Source organism: Erinaceus europaeus, chromosome 20 (genome assembly GCF_950295315.1).
Source record: "Erinaceus europaeus chromosome 20, mEriEur2.1, whole genome shotgun sequence".
Lineage (NCBI taxonomy): Eukaryota > Metazoa > Chordata > Mammalia > Eulipotyphla > Erinaceidae > Erinaceus > Erinaceus europaeus.
In genome coordinates, this window is record NC_080181.1 from 11709833 (window position 1) to 11735412 (window position 25580).

The 25580-nt window shown below is 47.5% G+C and overlaps 1 long non-coding RNA gene across 1 annotated transcript; it reads right to left on the reverse strand.

Annotated features, from left to right (window-relative positions):
* Positions 1–335: 335 nt before the first annotated feature.
* On the reverse strand, positions 336–25453 carry LOC132534987 (uncharacterized). The gene is made up of 3 exons (XR_009546751.1): positions 25315–25453; positions 14588–14744; positions 336–435 (listed from the first exon to the last, which is right to left on the reverse strand). It is a non-coding gene; the product is annotated as an uncharacterized LOC132534987 (long non-coding RNA).
* Between the last annotated feature and the right edge of the window lie 127 nt (positions 25454–25580).

The window sequence follows — 25580 nt, forward strand, 5'->3', positions numbered from 1 at the left end:
GAGAAAGAATGGTTTTGGCATTTCTCCACAGAGTAGACATTTGGTGCTAATTTATGCACATTAGTTACTTGTGTTTTACTGGGACTCAGATGGGACTCCCTGATGGATGTGCCATTCCTGACAGAATCAAGACAACCACATGGCTCGTTCCTGTGATCCTTCCAGGGAGGGGATGCAGGGCCTCTTGAGAGGCACAGGCTTGGCTGACAATTTCGAAGTCATCTGCTCCAGGAAATCCTGCTGAGGCCTAGGAGTTGGGATGAGTAGAGGGGAAAAAAAAGTCCCTTCTCTCCTGAAAGCTGTTAGCTTGATTTTCAGCCTGGTTCCCCAGTTCTCTGGATGGTACATTCTAGGCATGTGGAAATGCTGTCAGCCAGTGGTAGTTGGTGGTGCAGGGCTGTCTTTGCCCGCTCGGAAGCCATCTGGGTTGGCTGCCTATGGAAAGAAAGTGGCATTCTCTCCAGTAGGAGAAAAAAAAAATTCTCAAGAGTGAAACTTGAGGCTAGTGCTTGAAGAAAGTGAAATTTTCTGAAGAAATCCATCTAACTGCTCTGTAAAGTCACATGTATCTGGGTGCAGAATAGACTGAAGGTGGATGGGCAAGAATCACTGGGTCGTAAGATGCTTTGAGCATCTCCATGGACATGATTTGGTTAGACATAGACCTCTGGCTTCCCTGACTAAGTATCCACCTCTATTTTCCTAAGTAGAAAAGGGGTCATTTTACTAGGAGGTTTGATACAAGATCTATATTTATTTACATATTCCATAACACTTTCCAGTTTTTTTGTCACCAAGATTATCTCAGGGTTCTATGCCTACATGATTCTATCTCTCCCAGTGGAGACCATTTGTTTCCTTTATCTTTCATACTTTTATAATTTTTATTTATAAAATGGAAATATTGAGAAGACCATAGGATAAGAGGGGTACAATTCCACACACTTCACACCACCAGAACTCCATGTCCCATCCCTTCCCCTGATAGCTTTCCTATTCTTTATCCCTCTGGGAGTGTGGACCCAGGGACATTATGGGGTGCAGAAGTCTGGCTTCTGTAATTGCTTTGTGGCTGATCATGGGCACTGGCAGGTCTGTCCATATTCCCAGCCTGCCTCTCTCTTTCCCTAGTGGGGCAGGATCTGGGGAGGTGGGGTTGCAGGACACACGGATGAGGTCGTCTGCCTAGGGAAGTCAGGTCGGCATCATGGTAGCAACTGGAACCTGGTGGCTGAAAAAGAGTTAAGATAGAAAGCAGAACAAGTTGTCGACTAATCAGGAACCTGAAGGCAAGAGTATTGCAGATGAAGATTTGGGGGTTCTCCATTTTGGAAAAACCTAGTAGGTATAATTTTAGGTATATTCCAAAGGGCCATAGAGCCCCCAGCTTCCCACCTGCAGGGGGGTCGCTTCACAGGTGGTGAAGCAGGTCTGCAGGTGTCTGTCTTTCTCTCCCCCTCTCTGTCTTCCCCTCCTCTCTCCATTTCTCTCTGTCCTATTCAAAAGCGATAACATCAGTAACTACAACAAGAAAACAACAAGGCCAACAAAAGGGAATAAATAAATAAAGAAATATTTTTTAAAAATTCCAAAGGGCCATGTCTTTACTAGTTTTTGCCTGAGACTGACAGCTAACATGTAGGTGGACCCAAGTTATTGTCTGGCGATATGGTGTCAGAGTTGGAAAAAGGACTTTTTTAAAATAGAAATGAGAGACATAGAGAAATAGAAACACTTAGAAGGAGACACCACTGTAGCCCTGCACCACCACTCGTGAAGCTTCCTCCTTGCAGGTGGGGACTATAGACTTGAACCCAGTTCTTGATGCATGAGCTCTTCTGGTGAGCCACCACTCAGCTACACCCTTTTTCCATGTTTTTAAAATAATAACATTCAGCAGTCGGGTGGTAGCACAGCGGGTTAAGCGCACATAGTGCAAAGTGCAAGGACTGGAGTAAGGATCCCGGTTTGAGCCCCCGGCTCCCCACCTGCAGAGGAGTCGCTTCACAGGAGGTGAAGCAGGTCTGCAGGTGTCTGTCTTTCTCTCCCCATCTCTCCCCTCCTCTCTCCATTTCTCTCTGTCCTATCCAATGACGACATCAATAACAACAATAATAACTACAACAATAAAACAACAAGGGCAACAAAAGGAAAGATAAATAAATAAATATTTAAAAAATAATAACATAAAAAATAATAACTGATTCTTCATTATTATTATTATTATTTTGCCTCCAGGGTTATCGCTGGGGCTTGGTGCCTGCACCATGAATCCACTGCTCCTGGAGGCTATTTTTTTTCCTTTTGTTGCCCTTGTTGCTTATCGTTGTTTTTATTATTATTTTTAGTGTCATTGTTGCCACTGTTTTTGTTGTTGTTAGATAGGACAGAGAAATCGAGAGAGGAGGGGAAGACAGAGAGGAGAGAAGGATAGACACCTGCAGACCTGCCTCATCGCCTGTGAAGCAAACCCCTGCAGTGGGGAGCTGGGGGCTTGAAACGGGATCCTTGATGGTCCTTGCACTTTACGCCATTTGCACTTAACCAACCTAGCCCCCAACATTCAACTGATTCTTTATCTCTCTCAAACTGAATCTTCCAAATTCTTTCCAACTGATGGTCTTGTACAATAGTTAGGATTTTCTGTATGTTTTATGAAGCAAAATGGGTAGGGCAGCATTACTATAAATCATCTTTGTTGTAAATATTTTGGCCCAGGAGTTTGGCCATAAGTGGAGGGAATGTAAATCCTAATGGAAGGAATTTGTTACAGGGAACTAAGATGTTGCTATTTTCATTTTTACAGTTTCCTGGGATAAGCCAATGAAATAAAGAGGACACCTCTTAACATGAAGGTGTTTCTGTGATGATGGAACCTGTCTGGTGAGCTGGGATATGTTTCTTCAGATTCAGACCTTGCCAGCTGGATTCCTTGCTTCTTTAAAAAGAGAAGGGACTGGAAGATCCAGCAGGAACTAAAAGGCAAGTGCCCCCGACATCCAGCCTTGAAGTCAAGGATGGATTGATTACATTTCAGAGTATCAGATCATTTAATTAATTAATCCGTTTTTAAGTGAAAAGTCAGTGATAAACTGTCCCATTAAAAATATAATTGGACCAGTGTTTTTATTTTGGAATGAAATGTATAGACCTAATTTTTAATGAACACATTCATGCAAGAGAAAACAACATAAAAAAGGATCTGAAACTGGCCTCAGCGTACTCTTCCAGAAGTGTGTGCAAGGGCTTCCCTTCTTTTTTATGGAAGATTGGGGAGAGTCGAGTGCAGAGGAAGTGTATCTGCCCTGGGGCAGGGGTGGGGCTGGGTCATGTGGAGAGCATGAATTTATTGGCCTCCCTATAGGGTCACCACAGTTAGCAAATAGAATATGACTCATGAATTGTTGAAAATACACTTATACTGAACACCATCAGTTCATTGTAATCCCACTTTACTTGGGTATTCTGTTTCTGTTAGCCTTCCATAGTGTCGGGCTAGTGACACAAGAGAGATGACCCAGGAATCGAGCTGGTGGTGGCAAGGCGGTTCAGATCTTTATTCATCCGAGCGAGCGTCCCAGAGTCAGGCAATAGCACGGCGCAAAGCCCAAGGTCCAAGCGCGCGTGCTTTTCGAGGCCAGAAAACAGAAGTGGTATGTCGGAAATGGGAGTGGCTTGACAATACCGTACATGGTTAGGAAAGGGGCGGAAAAAGGTAAAAGGGGGCTGGGAAGGGTAGGAACTTACTTAGCAATTGTTGCAAGGGGTTTAACTGGTAGGATTAATAATACCCTGCAGGCAGGGAGGATCTTGAGGGTAAGAAAAGAATCTATCAAATGAGCAGAATAGGTGGGGAATAGGGAGGAGGCCTTAAGTCATTTGTAGACAAAGCAGAACTGATATATAAATAATAAGAGAGCGGCCATTGTATCAAGGAATGCAGAGCTGGCTTAATGTTTGAGGAACGCCAAGCCCCTGGAGGCAGAAAACTGTAGGGTTTTTGGAGACAGGGAGTAACTGACAGGGAAGCAAAAACTGAGGCTTGTACCTCTCCCCAGCTCAACCTTAGCAAGAGAGAGTCTGACAGGAAGATTCATTTCCTCAGTTCCCCATTTCTGAATGGGAAAAGCCTCACCACACTCAACCTGGTTCTCACAGTATTTGCAGCACCATAGGGTCTGAGAAAGCATTAAGAAACAAGTAAAAGAAGTCTGCTTTATACATATGCATATCTACCAAAGTAAAAGAAGTCTGCTTTATACATATGCATATCTACCAAAGGGCAGGGAGGAGACTCATGTCACGTCCCGTGCTTGACTTGATGTTGTGCAGGATTGCTGAGGCGGAGCAGAGGGGTGCTAGTCAGGGAGGAGTCCAGATGAAACCAGGACTGATCTTTTTCCTTTTTTTGTTGCTAGAGACAGAGAAATTGAGAGGGAAGGAGATAGATATGGAGACAGAACAGATGCACATGAAGTAAACAGACGAACTCATGAAGTCATCCCCAACCCCCCCCCCAAAGGTGGGAACTGGGGGCTTGACCCTGGTTCTTCCCTTACACGTGGCAAAGTATGCACCATTACCCGACCCCTAGGGTTGATTGCTGAAGACCACCAGTGGGAAGAAGATGGTGTGAGTTAAAGAAGGGACATTCCAGGCAGAGCAGAGCATGCTTGAAGGCTCAGAGGAGTGAAGGGCTCCAGCATCCTCCTTCATAAAGCCTGCTGGCCCCAGACAGATGTAGACCTCCTTGGTCTCACCTGGTTTTGTACTTTGCGCAGTGGTGACCTCCATACCATGAGAAGAGATGGTAGTGCTGGAGGATTTAGGCTGTGGGACAGACCCAACCCAGACTCCTCCACTGTCCTAGTTGGACAATAAACCCAGCAGTGAACCTAGTTAAGCAGACTCTACTTTTATTTTTACATCGATTCAAGAATAAGTAAAATAGCATTTGACTGTTTTTCTTTTCTTTTCTTTTTTTTTTTTTTTTTTTGCCTTCATGGCTATTGCTGGGGCTCAGTGCCTGCACCATGAATCCACTGCTCCTGGAGGCCATTTTCCCCCTTTTGTTGCCCTTGTTGTTGTAGCCTTGTTGTGGTTATTATTGTTGTTGTTGATGTTGTTCGTTGTTGGATAGGATAGAGAGAAATGGAGAGGGGGGAGAGAAAGATAGACACCTGCAGACCTGTTTCGCCGCCTGTGAAGCGATTCCCCTGCAGGTGGGGAGCCAGGGGCTCGAACCTGGATCCTCACGCCAGTCCTTGTGCTTTGCACCACGTGCGCTTAACCCGCTGCGCTACCACCTGACCCCGACTGTTTTTCAAGAACTGCAGTTTGGCATATGTGCATATGCACTTCAGTGAACACCCAGAATTGATTTATATTAACAACTGAGCTTAAGTATCTAAGATTGTTTCCCCATAAGAGAAAGCAGCAGCATGAAAGTGAGCCTAATGGAAAATTAAGTAAAATTCCTTGCATACCAATCCCCAAGCAGGCTGTGCTGCTCAAATATCTGAGGTCAGTTCTCTGACGCCTGTTACCCTGGTGTGCCAACTCTCAGAGAGAAGTCGTCCTCTGTCTCGTGTGCAATTCTTTTGTCTCTGTGCGTAGATGCTCACTCTCCTGGTGTTCTGTGTAGGGTGCTGTGTGAATAGATGAGAGGCCTTGTTTTTGGCTGTTTGGGAGCAGAAATGGAGCAGTCCTGGGTGTTTCATTGTGGGAGGCAGGAGCTCTTGGTGCTTTCTTTTAATCATATGCTGCTATGATTTGGAGGCAGGCTTGCTAAGAGCTAGAAACCATCCAGACTCTGGCTTTTTAGTAGATTTAAGGTATAAATGTCTGTTTCTGTTGCTTAAAAATGCTGTTTTCTCTCAGAGCTCTACCAACCAGAATAAGTAAGCTATGGTTCTCACTGTTTTGTTGTTGCTTTGGTGGTGGCAGTGGTGGTGGTGGTAGGCAGCTTGGCTTGGGGACTTGTGCTTTGCCATCCATGGCCTGGTAGCTTACAGTGGTCTGAGCCTGCCAGCTCTAGGAGCATAGCCATAACCCTGAAGTCAGTGATGTGTGTGTTGTCTTCTCCTTCTCTTCTCTCCACCCCTTCCCAAAAAGCACACTGATCAGGGATTTTTCCTCATCCTCAAAGGACCCATTTTGGATTTCTTTGCCTAATAAATGCCCACGTCAGACTCTGTGTTCTGTCCTGATAGTTTGCTTTTTGGCACCGCACACAGACCCTGGTTTCCCTTGCCTTTCTGGGCCCTAGTGACCCTGTTTGTGGCAGAGCGCACAGCAGACTAGCTTTCCCACCCTGGTTGGGCTTGCTTTGTGCTCTTTTGCGCCACCTGCTGGAGCCAGCTCCCAACGCCATCTTCCCAGCTACCAGTCTGCATTGCCAGATTTCTGTTCTGGTCTTGTCTGTGCCGCTGCCTTCACTAGCTCATTAGAATCCAAGATGTTCCCAGATATCTTGCTTTAAGTCATGCAGACCTGAACCCTTTGGTCAGAAGAAAGGAACTAGCCCTTGAACGGGGTAGGGAGGGTGTTGCCAGGAGCTCCTGCCAGGTGCCTGAATGTGAGCTCAGTGGAGACCAGCCTCTGCCCAGCAGTGGACATGCTCGTGAGCTTCCCCTGCTCTGTTACCACACAAATGACATTAGGCCGCTGACAGGCTCTCCAGCGTGGCCCAATGTGCCACATGACTGGGCCACTCAGCTTTCCTCCAACTTCCTCAGGAATCAGAAGGTTTCTGTCTCTTTGTTTTTAGTAGATGGAGCCTTGCTACATCCTCACAGAGTCTAATGGCTCCAAAGCAATCACCCAGTGGAGTACTGTTCTCTGCAAGTGTGAGGAAGGGCCCTCCGCGCATCTGCTCTGGGTGCAGGAGCTCTGCCCAGCAGGCACTCCTGTTGCCATCTACCCTCCTGCATGCTCAGCCTGCCGCACAGCAGGTGCTTCACAGAAACTTGCTCCCTCTGCTCAGAGATCCTGCTCTGTTTGTCCATTGTATGTGAAAACTGTTAGATGTGAGATTTTGATGGTTTGTTCCAGGTTTAAGCCTGGAAAAGAGAGAGGGAGAGGGAGAGAAAGGAAGGAAGAAAGAAAGAAAAAAAGAAAGCCGACTTGAAAGGCATCACAGATGACCATGTGACTTCTGCTCTGGTAACAGTGGTGGTACCCGGCATGTCTCTGCTGCAGTTAGAAGCAGCAGGCATGTGTACAGCAGGAGACAGAACTTCCTCAGAGCAAAGGCTGCAGAATTCTCTTGTAAAATACAAATATTGGCTGTGCTAGTATCTCTCCAGAGAGAGGTGCACATCCATTCAGTTCAATAAACTTCGATTAAGCTTCCGCTTTACACCAACGTTAGCATTGTGCTCGAGACTGGAGTTCAAAAGATAATTAAAATGCAGTGCCTGACCACAGAGATGACTGAGACTAACAATGTGCATGTAATTTCCTACATACGAAGAGAAAGGTTGTGCAAGGGTATTGCGATAAAGGAGTACCAGTTCAAGCTGTGCAGTCAGGGAGTGCTTCGTGGAGGAGGTATTGCTTGAGCCCAGATATGCTATTGAATGAGAGCTATCTGTCTGAAAGGTGAATAGCCAGAGTAACTGGAGTAGGACCCTCTTTAAGCCATAGAAGTCTCTTCATCCCTTCTGGGGTCAGTCACGCCATTGTGGTACAGGAAATGTTGTACAACCAGGGTGGTCAAGGGGGTCTCAGTTTTCTGTTTCATTTTTATTTTTCACATTACTGGGATAGATTTCTGTAGGTGAAGAAGGGAGAGGAGAGAATCTGCATGGTGTCTGAGGTGGTAGGGAAAGGTGGGGTGGGGGGTGACCCCTTAGACCAGCTCTCTGCCCCCTCATCCAGGGCACTGGAGAACCGGCTCTCCCTGTCTACGTCAAACCTGACACATTTGGGGGCTACCTGCAGAGCCTTGGCTGGGGCCCTGTGAGAGATTGCTGAGGACACGCAGCAAGAAGTGCTGGGGCCAGGCCCTGTTCTGAAAGTGTGGCAGACCACTCCTTAGGGACACTCCCACTGGTCACTCCTGGGTTCCAGCTGCTCAACCCAGCCCCATGGGACAGACAGAAATGGGGGTGGCAAGCCGTGGAGCCGCTTCCCAGGCCCTGGGGAACAGCAGCTGCTGACCACACAGTCACTGGGCCTCTTGGTACTGAAGCTAGCACCTCCCCAGGGTGGGAACCTTCCCCAAAAGGCGTTCTCCCAGAGAGAAGTGTTTGTGAACCAACAGACCAGTTTGCTGTGCTTGGTTTCCACTGGATACCCTGCTGATGGGCAGGCCCCATGGGGTGGGGCTCACCAGTCTGCTCCTCACCAGCCCTGGCAGCTGGTGTGTCCCCCTGCCTGGACCACCATCAGAGAAAGGAATCTTAGGGGAAACAAAGAGGGCAGCGGGACTACGACCCGAGCCCCCACGCCCCCTTGCCCCGCGGGGCTGGTGCCAGGCGCTGCGCCGCTTCTCCACCCCCTTCCCGGACCTTCGACTCATCTGCTGCCTTTCAGAGCCCCGGCCACCCTGAATGGGCCTTTGTGTGCACCCAGGGCTGCTCGGATGGCCCTGATCAGCATGCTGCAGAGATGTCGTCTCGGCAGCCGGGTAGCCGGGCACAGTGCCCAGCGAGCCAGGGGGAAGCCAGCCTTTCTTGTGCCGGGTGCTGCCATGGCCCGGGCTCTCGGGGACCCAGATGGACAGTGCGGGGACTGAAGTGCTTGGCTGCTGGAGAAATCACCATGCTGGGGGCGGGGTGGGGGGTTGGCACGAGGGGGCAGGGACAGTCAGAGCTGGGGTGGAGGATGCAGAATCCCTGCCTTCTACGTCTTGCTGTCACTACCCGGCTACCCCTTTGTGCCTTTAAAATTGTTTTTCTTTATGCCAGAGTGCTGCTCGGCTTTCACATGGATAGAGTGTGAAGGACTGAGCAAGTCCTGTGGTGATTGCTGAGCTAGCTACACGGCCTCGTTTCCCTTTGAACTAAGGGTCCTTTAATTAAATTATATATTTATTGCCTCCAGGGTGATTGCTGGGGCTCATTGCCTGCACCATGAATCCACTGCTCCTGGAGGCCATTTTTTTCTTTCCCTTTTGTTGCCCTTGTTGTTGTAGCCTTGTTGTGGTTATTATTGTTGGTGTTGTCATTATTTGTTGGATAAGACAGAGAGAAATCGAGAGAGAGAGGGGGAGAGAAAGACAGACACCTGCAGACCTGCTTCACTGCCTGTGAAGTGACTCTCCTGCAGGTGGGGAGCCAGGGGCTCGGACCGGGATCCTTATGCCGGTCCTTGCGCTTTTCGCCACATGCACTTAACCCGCTGCACTACCACCCGACCCCCAAGGTCCTTTAATTTTATATGAGAATAGAAGCTAGAGGTACACAGGAAGACGTGGAGGTGCAACTGAGCCCTTTCCTCAAGAGCCCTCTGCTGATCCCAGGGAATAGCCAGGGTTGGGCAGCCAAGTCCTCCCAACTGACTGGACTTATTCCTTCCTGGAGGCAGTGGTCCCTCCTGTGGTCACTGCTTTTGTGGCTCTGGCTGCGGGTCCTACTCCTTCAGTGCAGGGCCAAGAGAGAATCCCAGGTCTCTGCCACTGTAGCTCTGCCAGGCTGAAGACTGGGCAGGGATCTCACTAAGTAGGTCGAGGCCCAGGTGATGAGATCATCTCCATCTCCATCCCCGCTTGGCCTGGCCTGGCCTGGCCTGGCCTGGCCTCCCTAAGAATGACAGGTGTGACTTTGAGCTCACTTAGGGAACAAAGCTCAGAAACTCCTTTGGGGACAGAAAGGTTGACCTTGGCTCTGAGACCAGCTCTGTTAGTTAAGCTAAGTAACCAGCGGGGAGGGGTGTGCGTATTTCTCTATCTATAAAGAATAGTCTGGGAAGCAAACAAAACAGGCTTAGCACTGCCGGCTAGGCCTAGCGGAGCTGCTTAGCTGTTGCAGGGGGAGCCAGTTTGGCAGAATCATCAGCTGTCCTCCTGAGTTAATGCTTCTTTCTTTTCTCCTAACTTTTCTAGGCCATTATCAATATGGTCTAGATTGCTTCTGGGCATCAAGAAATGACTTATGTCATGGGAAAATCTTTTTTTGTTTGTTTGTTCTACCAGAGCACTTTCAGCTCTGGTTAATGGTGCAACAGGGGATTGAACCTGGGACTTCAGAGCCTCAGGCATGAGAATCTCTTTGCATAACCATCATGCTGTCTGCCCCCTACCCAGAGAAAATCCTTTATATCCACCATCACCATGACAAGAAACACTCCAGAAATGAAATCCGTGGGATTGTGCAGGGGGTGGTATGTCCTGCCTCTCACTGTGAAGAGTGAGCACATGTCTACTCCTGCCCGACACTATGTCACCCAGCCAGGACCGTGTTGAAACCATCCGGCCTCAGCCGTGGCAATATCAAAATGATGCAAAGTTCCTTCTCTCTATCACTTTCTCCCTTTCCATCTTTCTCTGTTACCATCTATAACTGGGTGGAATCATGCAGGCATCAAGGCCCATAGATCACCCTGTTGGCAAAAACAGATGATCAATTAATAGATGGATAAATATACAATTCCCAAGGGATAGTGGGATCATCCACACTGAGTGGTTTCTCTGTAAACTCTCTTCACAGTTTTTATGGGTCTCTGTTTTCTCTCTCTTTCTTTCTCTCTCTCTTTTGCCTCCAGGGTTATTGCTGGGGCTTGGGTGTTGGCATTACAAATCCATGGCTCCTGGCTGCCACATTTTTCCTTTTTTTTTTTTTTCCTATTTTATTTTTACTTGACAGGACCTAGAGAAATTGAGAGGGGAGGGGAGAGAGAAAGATAAAAGACACCTGTAGACCTGCTTCGCTGCTTGTGAAGCTTCCTCCCTGCAGGTGGGGAAGTGGGGCTCAAACTCAGATCCTTGCATGGGTCCTTGTGCTTATTAGTACTGTGTGCTTATTAGTAGCTGGTTTTGCCAGTGCCCAGCCACTGTGTCTGTTTTCCAACACTCTCTGTTTAAGCATGTTTCTCCCCTGAATCATTGCTCCCCTTGTGTCTTATTATTACAGTCTAATTGTGGTTACATGTAATGAACACTTGCACTTGAGCCGCTGAAGCAATAAGTGTCGCACAAACGTACCCCTCACATTGAGAAGAACTGTCTGGAAGTTAGTGGAGTCCTAAAATGTGGGGTGTTGCCCAAAGGAGTCATAACCCCCCACTAGCTCACCCTTCAATCCCGGACTTTCTCCAACATGCTGTCATTCTTTGGTGTTTTTCTTGGGAGTCACTCATCTCTTTTTTATTTTGCTAGTCTCGTTTCTGAGAGTGGAACTCTCTATTCAAATAAATAATAGTTAAAGATAGCAGAGGTCAAGCCTCTAAGTAATGAATTCAGGGTAGACAGTGGAAAGATATATATATATATATTTTTTTTTTTTTTGCTTGTGACAAGGAGGTGTCTATAGGAGAGAAAAGCATGCTGATTCTTCTTCTAGCGTTTGCCCTTCTTCCGTAGCCAGTCAACAGCGTCAGGTTGAGCCTGATGTAAAGTTTCGAGACCTCCTTTGAATCTGGAGAGGTGGCAGTCGTTGACTATGTGGGTCATAGTCTGTCTGTAGCCGCAGGGCCAGTTCGGGTCGTCTCTGGCTCCCCAGCGGCGCACCGGCCATGGCCTATTCAATAGCGATTGAGGAGGGCCCAATCATAACGTGCTAGGTCAAAGCCGGGTTGACGCCTGCAGGGGTCTGTGATGAGGTGTTTGTTCTTTACCTCAGCTGACTGCCAACTCTGTTTCCAAGAGTCTGGAACAGAGAAGTTCAGTGTAGGCATAGGGGACCAGATTGGGTGACGAGACGTCAAGCATTGGACAGGGTGGGCGAAGACATCCGCGTATATTGGCAGGTCCGGTCGAGTGTAGACGTGGGAAATGAACTTAGATGATGTCGCATCCCGACGAATATCTGGCGGGGCGATGTTGCTAAGAACTGGCAGCCATGGAACCGGGGTGGAACGGATGGTTCCAGAAATGATCCTCATGGAGGAATATAATTTGGAATCGACCAAGTGGACATGGGGGCTACGGAACCATACTGGGGCACAGTATTCTGCAGAGGAATAGCATAATGCCAGAGATGATGATCGTAGTGTGGAAGCGCTCGCGCACCATGAGGAGCTGGCCAGTCTTGCAATGATGTTATTCCTCGTGCCCACCTTTGCTGCAGTTTTTATGAGATGTTCGTGAAATGACAGAGTGCGATCGAGAATAACGCCAAGATAGACTGGCTGGGCTTCATGCCGGATTCTCATATCGCCAAGCTGCACATTAAGCTCACGCGAGGCCGAGGCATGGTGTAGATGGAAAACAGATGATACCGTTTTTGCAGTGCTAGGGATTAGTCGCCATTTTTTACAGTAATCAGATATCAGAGACATGTCTTTCGTGAGTGTTTCCTCGAGGATGTCGAACTTTGATGCCTGAGTTGCACAGCAGATGTCATCGGCGTAGATGAACTTCCTTGAAGAAGTTTCTGAGAGGTCATTGATGTAAATATTAAATAGCGTAGGAGCCAGAACAGAGCCCTGGGGGAGGCCACTTGAGACAAGTCTCCATCTGCTAGACTTGTCACCCAGATGCACCCGGAACCTTCTGTTTTGGAGAAGAAACGATATAGTGTTGGCCACCCATGGAGGCAGGCATCTTGAGATCTTGAGCATGCTGATAAGACCAGTGAAATACACGTCTGATGCATGGGATAAGTGACAGTTAAGCAGCCTGCTGTATTTCAGCACCCTGCTCATTGGGCAGCATGTGAATCATTGAACAGCTTCATCTTGCGAATAAGCTGTCCACTTGTACACGGGACTTTGGCTGGTAGGCAACACGAAGTCGTCGTGCTTGGCAAATATCCAGTAGGCAATAGGGAGTCACCAAGAGTTTAGGAAGAGTGGAGGACATGATCAGAACCATGCCTTAAAGACGAGGCTGAGGGCACTGGGTGGTGGCACACACAGTTAAGTGCATGTATTACCATGTGCAAGGACCCAGGTTCAAGGCTCTGCTCCCCACCTACAGTGGGGACACTTCATGAGTGGTGTAGCAGGTCTGCAAGGTGTCTGTCTTTCCCTCTCTCTCTGTCTCCCCTCCCTTCTCAGTTTCTCCCTGTTCAATCAAATAAAATAGAAAAAAATGGAAAAATGGCTGCTGGGGGCAGTGGACTCACAGTGCTGGCACCAAGCCACAGAGATAACCCTGGTGGCAATTAAAGAAGATGGAGAAGGAGAGGGAGAGGGGGAGGAAGAAGAAGACTGAACTGAAAGTCACACCTCCACTGGCACACAGCGGGTAGACACTGCCGTCGTGAAGCTGAGAGGGCCAGTTCTGCAACAGTCCAGCGAAGGGAGAATGAGAACGTCACCAAGAGAATTGTAGCAGGGACTGAAGGGAAGGATTGGCTTTAATGATAAGATGAAAGAGTGGACAGAGTTGGCATCTAAGTGATGGAGTTGGAGCAGGGTGAGGGGAGAAATAACTGACACAGAGGCCAGGCTATGGTGCAAGGACCTGAGCAAGGATTCTGGTTTGAGCCCCCGGCTCCCCGCCGGCCGGGGGGTCACTTCAAAAGCGGTGAAGCAGGTCTGCAGGTGTCTGTCTTTCTCTCTCCCCTCTCTATCTTCCCCTCCCCTCTCAATTTCTCTCTGTCCCATCCAATAACATGGGAAAAAAATGGCCACCATGAGCAGTGCATTTGTTGTGCCAGTACCAAATCCCACCCTCCAAAAAATTGCCTCATAACTTGTTATAGGTTGAGTATTTCCTTGACACAGGGTGATTCAGGGTTAGAAAAAGAATGGTGAACCTAGGCTTACATTGCCATCGATAACCCTGGAGGAAAAATAAAGAAGTGACTGACATAGTCCCGGTCAAATTTCCCCAGGGAGCAGTCAGGCATTTGGTCAGTGGCCAGTGGGAATAGCTGAACTTTCTACAGGTTCCTTGTTGAAAAACAAGGAGTGAGAACAGTGGCCTGTTAGCTGTACAAATTTACCTCAGTGTGGCCGTGTGGTGGCACACTGGGATAAGCGCATATAGCACCAAGTATAAGGACCTGTGCAAGGATCCTGGTTCAAGCCCCTGGCTCCCCACCTGCAGGGGGATCACTTCACAAGCGGTAAAGCAGGTCTGCATCTCTCTCTCTCTCCCTCCCCCCCTCTTTTCTCTCCCCTCTCAATTTCTCTCTGTTTACATTGCCAAGAGGAGGAATACGCTGTGTGGGTCCCATTGCCTCTACTCTGCCCCTAATCTTCACAGGGATGGCAGCTGATACTCAGGTTGCTTCTGGTTAGTGGGGTCCTCTGTACACACAAGTGGGCACAATTCTGCAAAGAGCCTAGAGGGAAACCTTCAACAGAAAATTGACTTTCTGAATAGCAGTACCTTGCAAGAACACAGTGTTGGCTGACTTCTACTGCCTCAGGTTGCTTCCCACCCATCCTCTCTGCCATCATTTTTCTCCAAATAACTTCCAGACTCTAATCCCAGACTCCCTCAGCTTTAACAACACAAGGCAAAGTGACTTACCATCAAGTTTTGTATTCATTGCTGTCACGTCACCCAAAGATGGTTGCCAGTGAGAAGTATAGTGAGGGTAGCATCTTGTTGGCCTTCAAGAGTAAAGATTTGTTGTGTCTCCCCATGAGCCTCTCAAACCTCCTGGAAGCTCATTCTTTTACACTGACTGCAGGACCAGAATGAACAAACATAGTAAGTGAAGCCTAGGTGACTAAAGCTCTTTTTTCAAAGAAATTCCTAGGAGGTTGCCTTTTTTTTTTTTTTAATGATCCAGGTTAGTGTCTAGCCGAGGACCTGTGAAATTCAAATTCAAAATCAGCAGCTCCTGGTGATCATTGCCACCCCCCCCCCATGATTATTGCTGGAGCTCAATGCTAGCGCTAAGAATCCACGGCTCCCAGCGTCCATTTTTTTCCACCCCCCCTTTCTGTTTTTATTTGACAGGACAGAGAGAAATTGAGAGGGGAGAGGGAAATAGAGAGGGAGAAAGAAAGACAGACACCTGAAACCCTGCTTCACTACTCATGGAGCATCCCCGCTGCAGGTGGGAAGCAGGGGCTCAAACCCAGGTCCTTGCTCATGGTGATATCTGTGCTTAACCAGGTGTACCACCACCCAGCCCTCTCTCAGTTCAGCTTTTTAATGCTTAATGAAAAACAAGAACTTTTACTGTCCTCACAACCCTACTTGGTTTCCCACCTTGAACTCTGCTTTTTACCTGTGGTGTCTGGAAACCTGTTGTCTGTGAAATGGCAGAGGAAAACTATGCATCTATGTAGTTAAGTCAGGCAAACTCCCATTTATAAATTTTCCTCCAAATCTTGGAGGTGTAGTTATTTCTGATTTCTCTGTCCACAGGGGCCAGGGTGGGGTGAAGTTGTCAAAACTTGTGGAGAGTTTCTGAGTCAAGAAGTACTGGGGGCTCACCACTTCTGGGTGTATCACCAGATCACCCCTCCTCCTCAGAATGCCTGGCTCTGTGATGAGTATTCAAGTCAGCTTGGCTTCCTAGAGTGTACTTACCCATTCGCAAATGCACTTTGCCTGTTTTCTAAGTGGAAAATAGGTTTGTTCTGGGTCTCTTTTAGTGTCTCTCTGTACAAGAAAGTTCTAATGTTGTGACTGTTCTAGGCATCTTTGGCCACATTGCCAGTTATCTTGACCTGGAAGAATACATTCACACTTTTCTTTCTTTCCTCTTCCTCTTCCTCCCCATCTCCCCATCCCCTCCTTCTTTTTGTCCCCTCCCTCTCCCCATTTTGCTACCAGGGTTTGGAGCTTACACAATGACTTCTCTGCTCCCAAGTGGCCATCCCCCCCGCCCCTGCCACTTTTTCTTTTGGTAGAGGAGAAGAGATGGAGAGAAGGAGACCTTTAGCACTGCTCCATTGCTGCTTGTGAAGCTTCCCCTGCAATCGGGGACCCAGGAATTGAATTGAGGTCTGCACACAAGCTAACATCTGCTCTCTACTGAGTGTGCCACCATCCAGTCCCTACATTTTGACTTCCACGAGCCCCTGTTTTCCTGGTTTGAAGAGTAGTTTCAGAACATAGACCTGCAATGTTGTTGCCTTTGTTGTCCATGAATAGGTACCAAGAATTGAGGGCATCCTTCTATGGTCTTTAGTAGTTGTTAGAGGGCTTTGGCTCATCTTGTTGAGCACCTCTGGAGGGAGTCAGTTCTCAATGATCTGCACATGGGTTACTTGCTTTGCATACCATTTCTGGGTAATCTTTAATTTCATTTTTTTATCCTTTTATGGGGGGTGGTTAGTGGTTTACAGTACAATTGTTGACATATAGGTACAATTTTCCTTTTTGTTTGTTTGTTTTTATTTGTTGTTGGATAGAGACAGAGAGAAATTGAGAGAGAAAGGGGAGATAGAGAGGAAGAGAGACAGAGAGATGCCTGCAGACCTGCTTTGCCACCTGTGAAGCGACTCCCCTGCAGGTGGGGAGCTGGAGGCTCGAACTGGGATCCTAACCGGTCCTTGCACTTTGCGCCACATATGCTTAACCCGCTGCGCTACCACCTGACTCCCAATCTTTAATTTCATACTGGCTGTCACTGCTCGGCGTGCTCCCAGTAAGAGAGCCCCCCCATGCCTTCCCCTCTGCTCAGGAAACCTCAGGATGTAGTGCAGTCAGATATGAGTATATTTGAAAAAAAAAATGGAAAGTTTACTAACAGTTTCCAAGGTGAAAAAAGAAGTCGTTGGCATTATGGAACTGGACTGTTTCTATCTAAACACCCCTCCACAGTTCTAGAAGACCAAGTCCTTTATATGTTGACTCTCTCTCCAACAGTCATATTTAGAATACCATTGCACTTCTAGATGCTGAACCAATTGGAGCTCAGGAGTAAGAGGGCACTGACTCACAGGATTTCTTCTGCCTGCTTGCTGCCCATGAAGCTTACACCAAAAAGCTTCTCTAGCCCTTTCTCAAGATGGTCTTCAAGGGAGCTGCCTCAGACCTATGCTGTCTGTCCTCTTAAATAGGAGGAACCCCAAACAAGCAGAATAGAGGCAGCATGAGTGTTAGTTGTGCCTTATCCTCTCTTTGCTGAAAGCCTCCCAGGCCTGCTCCACCTTAAAAGCCAAACATGTCCTTTATGCCTGCGGTCTGCACCAAGTGGGCCCCTTGCTCCTCTCAGGGGGGAATGTAAGCAGATCTCTGAAGAAACCACTTGGCTCAGCAGTTTTAGGAGTATGTTGTGATTGGCTTGGTCTAAAAGAATTCAGCAAGCTGTACCTGTGCCAAAGGAAACACAAATGCTTCCCTGAAATGGGCCTTTAGGGTGGACGAGAGGAGCAGGACTCTGCCGTGAACCCAAGGAGAAGAGCAAGGCCGACAGGACGCTCAGGAAATGGGAGCGAGGCCGTTTTCTCACTTAGCCATGGGTGGAGGCCATCTCAATTGAGCTGGCCACTCCAGGCAGGGTGCGTGGGGCCTCCTGGGGAGGAACGCTGGGGAAGGCTTCCTCTTCCTCAGAGTCTCATTTCCTCAGCAGGAGGGTCAGTCTCCGCTTCTGGGCTTAGCAGCTACCACCTTCCCCCAGACATGGGGAGGTGACAGGGTCACAGCTTTGGCATTCTCAGACCAGGAACATACTATTTTTTTTTCAAATTAACATTTTTTCAAGTGTATCTTTTTAAATTACTTTTATTAGTGACTTAACATTAATTTAGAAAATTATAAGAGAGCAGGGGTATAGGAGTTCTGTGTCCCTGTTTCCCTGCAGTAGTGCTCCCAAGATCACAGATAGGGGTTGATTTTTATTTCTATAGCTATATGTCTATATTTATTTATACTTGCCCATTTTTTCCTGTGGTCCTGCCTGCTCTCCCTACTACTAAGTGTCCTTCCCTCCTCTCCATTTATTTGTTTGTTTGTTTGTTTATTTTCTCTTCTCTCTTTGGGTCCTGATGGAATTGGAGTTCAGAGCCCATATTCCCCTAATATTTATCTCTCTGGAAGTATGGAGTATTTTTTATTATTATCTTTATTTATTGGAGAGAGACAGCCAGAAATTGAGAGGGAAGGGGGAGTTAGAGAAGGAGAGACACATGTAGCACTGTTTCAACACTCACAAAGCTTTCCCCCTGTTGGTATGCATACCAACATCCCCCTGCAGGTAGGGACTGGGGGTTTGAACCCTAGTCCTTGCTCACTGTAACAAGTGTACTCAACCGGGTGAGGAGAAGGTGGCAGGTCTGTAATTGCTTCTCCACTGGACATGGGCATCGGCAGGTCAATCCATACCCACAGCCTGTTTCTGTCTTTCCCTACTGTCAAGTTCTTTTTTACTGATTAAACATTTGCTTATAAGATTTTAAGAATACAGCTCCGTATCTGCATATGTGTGCATACAACTCATCTCACCCACCAGCAGGTTTCTGTGGTATCTCACCAAATGGACTCCCTTTCCTAGTCCCTCCCTTCCCTTCTGCTCCCCATTCCCTCTGGAAACCACTGTAGTTTTCACAGTCAGTGCAGTCACTATGGTCCATTGCAAGCTTGCGCTAGATATCTATATTCTACATGTGAGAGGAGCCATCTGTAGCTGTCATTCACCTCTTTACGTAATTCACTGAACACAGTTGCCTCCAGTCGGGAAGGAACATCCTGTCCATTGATTACTCCTGACTCGTAATGTCTTACATTCCTGTTAAAAAAAAAAAAACAAACTTGCAATGTTAGTCTTCCTGGCTGTCCTTTTTCTCCACAATACCCCATGAATCTCCACAGTAGTGTGATGCCAGACTACCCTCACTCCTACCCCCATGATGCCCTTGAGGACCTGGTGATCCCAGAGATACTGCTAGTGCAGACAATAGTCCTCAACCCACAGGAGTCCTTACACCCTTTAGTCATAGACCCGCAGCCACTCAGATGACTGGGTGACAGTGGGTAGCGTGGTTTTCTTCTCTTTTTCTTTAAAAACATATTTTTATTTAGCAGAGTGAAATTGAGAGAGGAGGGGAGATAGGGAGGGAAAAAGACAGAGAGACACCTGTAGCCCTGCTTCACCACTTGCGAAGCTTTCCCCCTGCAGGTGGGGACCAGGGCTTGAACCTTGGTCCTTGCTCACTGTGATGTGTGCACTTAACCAGCTGCACCTCCACCAGGCTCCAGTAGCATAATTTTCTACCGATATTTTGATTTATCTCTATCAAAATCTGAGCATATGGGAAGTGTCTGGTCAACTAGTGACTAGTTTGCATTCTTTTCATGAATTAATGATCTTTGCTGCCAGGAGGTACTTTATTGATAGCCCAGAGAAAGAGGAAATGGGAGAAACAAAGTTGAATGTGGAGTCTAGCTTCCTGTTTTCTTTCTACTCCAGTCATCTGTCAGTGCCTTGTCTCTCCCCTCTCCTCAGCTCCGACTCCTACCTCCACCTCTCACTGTTTCTCCAGGACAGTCTTGGAAACACCTCAGGTACTTTGAGTCTCCTTGTAGCTGCTCTTAGATTTTAACAGCTTCACTGTTTCCCACCTCAGAATTCCCTCACCTAGCTCACTCCCCCCCCTTTTTCCTTCTGCAACCTGTGTTTCGTTTCCAACCTGCATTTAAACCTTCTATCCCTACTACTCACCAGAGATCAAGTCTTTATTTTGGAAAAAAACTACTTATTTATTATGGGGGGGGGGAGAGAAGAGGGGAGAAGGGGAGGGGAGGGGAGGAGAGGGAAGAAGGGGAAGAGAGGGAAGAGGAAGAGGAGGGGGAGAAAGGGAGTGGAGCAGGAGGGGAGGTGAGAAGGAGAGAAGAACTGGGAGAGGGAGGGAGGAGAGGGGATAGGGAGAGGAGAGGGAAGAGGAAGATAGGGGAGGAGAGGGAAGAGAGAGAGAAGGGAGGAGAAGGAGAGGAGAGGGGAAGCGAGGGAGACCTAGTAAAGTCCTCCTCAGCACTGGCCAGTGGTGGTGCTAAGGATTGAACCTGTGACTCTGGGGCCTCAGGTATGTATGCTCTGTGTCTTCACAGGCTGAGGCGTCTCTCCAGCTAGAGATCAGTTCCTTAATGTTTGATTTCTCTTATCGGCCACACTCGCCAACTTTCCCCTCATTTGTATAACTTCCATCACATGAGTAATTCCAAACATATACCTCACTAGCTGTCTCCACTCTTTTTGTTCCTCCAGCTCCTAGCCTTCAACCTTTCCAACTTGCAGGGGAACGCTCAAAGACAGCATAGCTGGCAATGGTGTCATCGATGCCTTTTGACTTAGGTGTCCGAAGAGTGGTCACTCTCCTAGAGATGACATCTTTTAAATTTACAATAATAACAATGTCAGAAAGTCCTGGTTAACTTCAGACTGCACAAATACTCTGGCACAGTTCAAAAAGTACCAGACATTCCTGTTTCCATGTTTTGCTGATACATTTCACTGGTATATTTCAGTTATTTCCCCCATTAGAACAGCCTATGAGAAGTTAACTTTGAAACAAAGACTAGGCAATGTTCTCCATGGAAAGAAATAGAAGAAACTTGAACATAAACATGAAAGTGTTTGGCAAGGTATTTGTCAGTTATCGCTGGAGCTTGGTGCCTGCACTATGAATCCACTTCTCCTGGAGGCTATGATTCCCATTTTTGTTGCCCTTGTTGTTATTATTGTGATTGTTGTTGATGGTAGATAGGACAGAAAGAATTTGAAAAGGAAGGAAGACAGAGAGGGAGAGAGAAAGATAGACACCTGCAGACGTGCTTTACCACTTGTGAAGCAACCCTCTGCAGATGGGGAGCCAGGGGCTCAAACCTGGATCCTTATGGCAGTCCTTGTGCTTTGCATCATGTGTGATTAACCCGCTGCGCTACCACCCAACCCCCAGCAAGGTATTTATTTGAACTTCTATCCTGGTTCAAGCCCCCGGCTCCCCAACTTCAGGGGAGTCACTTCACAAGCAGTGAAGCAGGTCTGCAGGTGTCTATCTTCCCCCTCCCCCGTCTCTGTTTTCCCCTCCTCTCTCCATTTCTCTCTGTCCTGTCTAACAATGACAACATCAATAACTACAACAATAAAACAAGGGAAACAAAAGGGAATAGATAAATATTAAATTTTTTTAAATCTGAACTTCTGAAACTGATCAGACTGTAGGGGCTTAGTCTCTCTCTTCCTTTGTTACATAAGTATTGGAATACCTCAAAGAGTGAAATAACTGCTCGTGTTCAAGGGAAAGTGAAGAAAAGGCACAGATACACTGGGGTTTGGCGATCAGAGACCGTGTCCGATCATGAGATCCCACAGGAGCTAAGATAGTGTGTGTGAGGACTGAATGCTCTGCCCATTGTGCTTTGGTCCAGTTTCTCCTTCTGTTCCACAGACTGTTCACTGGCACAAAGACCCCTGTGAGGAGCAGGAAGGACCCCCCCCCCCACCATGTGTTCTTCCAGTGCATCAGGTCTTCCCATCAGGGTCTTCTTTCTGGCCAAAGCACTTCCGAGATCCCCCTGGAGGCCTCCTCCCAGGCTTTCCAAGTTTAGGTTGAGCTCAAAATATCTTTCTGTCATTGAGTCAGAAAGCACTCTGGCTTGGCATTTCTCCCCATTGGTTCCATTTTGTTGGCTGAAGTTCAGCAGAGCAGCCTTTTGAATTTTTTTTTTTCTACCTGAGAATTCTTTGGATATTTGAATACAGTGATTATTTCCTAGAAGTTGTATCTTTTTAATTTTTTTATTATCTTTATTTATTGGATAGAGACAGCCAGAAATTAAGAGGGAAGGGAGTGATAGAGAGGGAGACAGACAGAGAGACACCTGCAGCCCTGCTTCACCACTCACAAAGCTTTCCCCCTGCAGGTGGGGACCAGGAGCTCAAATCTGAGTCCTTGTGCATTCTAAGGTGTGACAGCCAGGTGCACCACCACCCATCTCCCAAGATGTTGTACCTTCTTCTGCATAAACAGCCCCAGTTTTCCAGTTCCCTCACGGCATGATTTCCATTCTCTTCTATGTTTTGGCAGCTCCATTTTCAGTGGGCTTCATTTTTCCAGGAAAGAGTTTATTTATTTATTTATTTATTATTTTTATTTATTTATTTTTCTTTTCTGATTTTTTAATTGGGAATTAATGTTTTACATTTGACAGTAAGTACAATAGTTTGTACATGCATAACATTCCCCAGTTTCCCATATAACAATACAACCTAGGTCCTCTGAATCCTTCTTGGACCTGTATTCTCCCCAATTCACCCACCCCAGAGTCTTTTACTTTGGTACAATACGCCAATTCCATTTCAGGTTCTACTTGTGTTTTCTTTTCTGATCTTGTTTTTCAACTTCTGCCTGAGAGTGAGATCATCCCATATTCATCCTTCTGTTTCTGACTTATTTCACTCAACATGACTTTTTCAAGGTCCATCCAAGATCGGCTGAAAACGGTGAAGTCACCATTTTTTACAGCTGAGTAGTATTCCATTGTGTATATATACCACAACTTGCTCAGCCACTCATCTGTTGTTGGACACCTGGGTTGCTTCCAAGTTTGGGCTATGTCCAGGAAAGAGTTTTAGAAGACAATAGGATACTCTTCCCTTTGTGGAGGTGTGTGGGGGGTTAGATAATATCCTTCTCATTCCTTAAAGTTTCCTGAGCCTCAACCCCAGCCTCTCCCCAGAACCCATAATATTTGCTCTGAAGAAGCATTACTGGACTTGAATTCCCTCATTCACTGAAGTTCCGTTACTGAAGGCCCTTGATTTTTAAACACATTCGTGTGAAAGGAGAGCTTTTTGGAGTTTGTAACTTTCCTTGGATTCTTTCTTTCTCCCCCCTCACTTTACTATTATTTATTTGTTGGATAGAGACAGCCAGAAATTGAGAGGAAAGAGGAGGTGGAGAGACAGATAGGCAGATAGACACCTGCAACACTGCTTTACCACTTGTGAAACTTTCCCCTTGCAGGTGGGGGCCAGGGAACACGTGTGCTCAACCAACCAGGTGTGCCACCACCCGGCCCTCTTCTTGGATTCTCTAATTCCCAGTTTCCGTGTTTTAGTTGAAATAATTTTATAACAAATGTTACTTACCTTAAGAGCTGATTACCTTTTTTATTTTCATACCAAAATTCAGCATAAGTCTGAGAAACATTACTGAATCCATGGGCAGTAACTACCATCAGTTGACTCTTCACCATCATCAACCAGAGGCTCATAGCTCTCTATGTCTGGGGTTGTTGTTGGGAGATTTACTTAGCTTTGATTTCTATAGTTTCACTATTGCTTTTGGAGAGAGTGCTCGTGAAGAATCTAAGCATTGGGAGTGAGGGTGTCAAAGAGTGTGTGTGTGTGTGTGTGTATGTGTGTTTAAATAAATGGAGTTTTATGATTTTACTCCAAATTCAGTGGATCAAGTGCCCAGCTACACATGAATGGATAAGGAAGAAAAGACAGAAACTATCATGGATGGAACTGGAGAATCACGTCCAGGTAAATAAGTCAGAAAGAAAGACAAATGCAAAATGGCCTCACCCATATGTGGGATGTAAGGAACAAGCAAGGAAACGGACAAAGCCAGACCTTGGATTCAGACTATAGCACTCAGGTTCCCAAGGAGGGAGGGCCAGGGCCAGGGAAGCTGGAGAGGCCCGGATAGATAGTAGAGGAGGGACTTCAGCACTTTGATGGCTGACATGATGTGACAACTTGTTTGAAGGGGTTTGAAAAAACTCCTGGGACTGGGTGGTGATGCATCTGGTTGAATGCATACATTATAGTGTGCAAGGACCCAGGTTCAAGCCCCTAATCCCTACTTGCAAGGGGGAAGCTTCGCAAGCAGTGGAACAGTGCTGCAAGTGTCTCTGTTTCCCTTTCTATCACCCCTCTTTCCTCTCAATTTCTGTCTTTAGCCCAAATAAATCTTAAAAAATACTTTTAAAAGAACGTGTTGGGGGGGGGCAGTGGCACACCAGGTTAGGCACACATAGTAGGGGTGCAAGGACCTGTGCAAGGGTCCCAGTTCAGTTAGAGCCTTTGGCTCCCCTCTTGCAGGTGGAGTGGTGGTGTGGTGTCACTTCACAACGTGAAGCAGGTCTAAAGCTGTCTATCTTTCTCTCTCCCTCTCTATCTCCTTCCTCCCCCCAATTTCTTTCGGACCTAGTCAATAAAAATGGAAAACATGGCCTCCAGGAGCAGTGGATTTGTAGTGTCAGCACCAAGCCCCAGCAATAAACCTGGAGGCAAAATAAAAAAGAACAGATTTTTTTAAAAAGCGTCCCTGAAGCATGTACAATGATGTTAACCAATGCTACCACCGTAAAAGAGGGGGAGAGATCAGTCTACTGTGATCTTGTTTCCTAAGATTCATATGAGGTGTTCTCAGCTGGCCCTGTGACCTGAGTTCCCTCCCACCATGGTCAGAAGAGCCACTGAGTCAGTGTGAGAGGAACACAAGGCTTAAGTACATTCAGCTCTGTGATCCCAATCTCCACCCTCTGCTTTATGGCCAATTAACCACTCTCTCCTCAGTCTCTTCATCATGAAACAGAGCTCAGATCTGTTGTGGTAAAAATAACATGATGTATCATAGCATGTGACTCTGCCCACAGCACTAGTGTCATTCTGGAGTCTTCCCAATCCAGTCCAATACCTATACTGTCTGCAAAGAGCTTCCCTGTTGCCCTCCTCCTTTGCCCTGGAGAAAATGAGGAATTCTGTCTTCAGGCTCAGGTGGGATCTTCATCTGTGTCCCACCCAGCAGTCAGTCAGTGGTCAGAGCTCCTTAGTGGCACGGCTCCTCGGCCCCAGCAAGGCCATTGAGCACCACAGCCTTTCCCTCCAGAGATGAGCCAGGTCTGGGTCTCGATGTGCTGGGCCAGAGAAGTCAGGACACCTGGACGCTTCTGTCAGCTCCTCCCTTGGCTGTTTCGGTGCCTCTGACTCTGCTGGCACTGAATTGCCTGGTGGCCTGCCTGCCTGCCTGCCTGCCAGGTGGGTGAGAATGAAGCAGAGTTCAGCTCTGTGGAGAAAGGTTGTCTTCCCTTGGCACAGTGTGTTCCTGTGGGGGTGGGCAGTGGCTTGGGATCCACAAGGCCGAAGGACACACCTGGTGAGAATCCAGGAGACAGGACCATCCCCATGTGCTCAGATAGCAGGGACCATGCCTGTCTCCCAAGCCAGCCAGTGTGATTGTCCCACTTTATGGTGCTTTCATATTGGGTTGGGTTGGCGGGGGGCACAAAGCAGAGGCAGAGCTGCCAGTCACCATGCCATGGGCTCATGACTCATGTGGCCTTACCTGCTCGCAGACCTCCAGGAACTAAGGTCCAGACTCCCACAGTGTCTTCCTTGCAAGTCACACAAGCTTTCAGCACTGCAGCTCACACAGACACCCTTATTAGTGGCTGGAGAGGGGTCTTACACTCTCCTGGAATACCTGGGGTTGGAGTGTGCACACTTCCTGGCCGCCCTCACTCCCAGGCACCAGCCCAGCCAGGCCCTGCCTTGCCATGCCCCACATCCCCCACAAGGGGGAGCCCCCGCAGGGCAGCTGGGGCTTTGGAA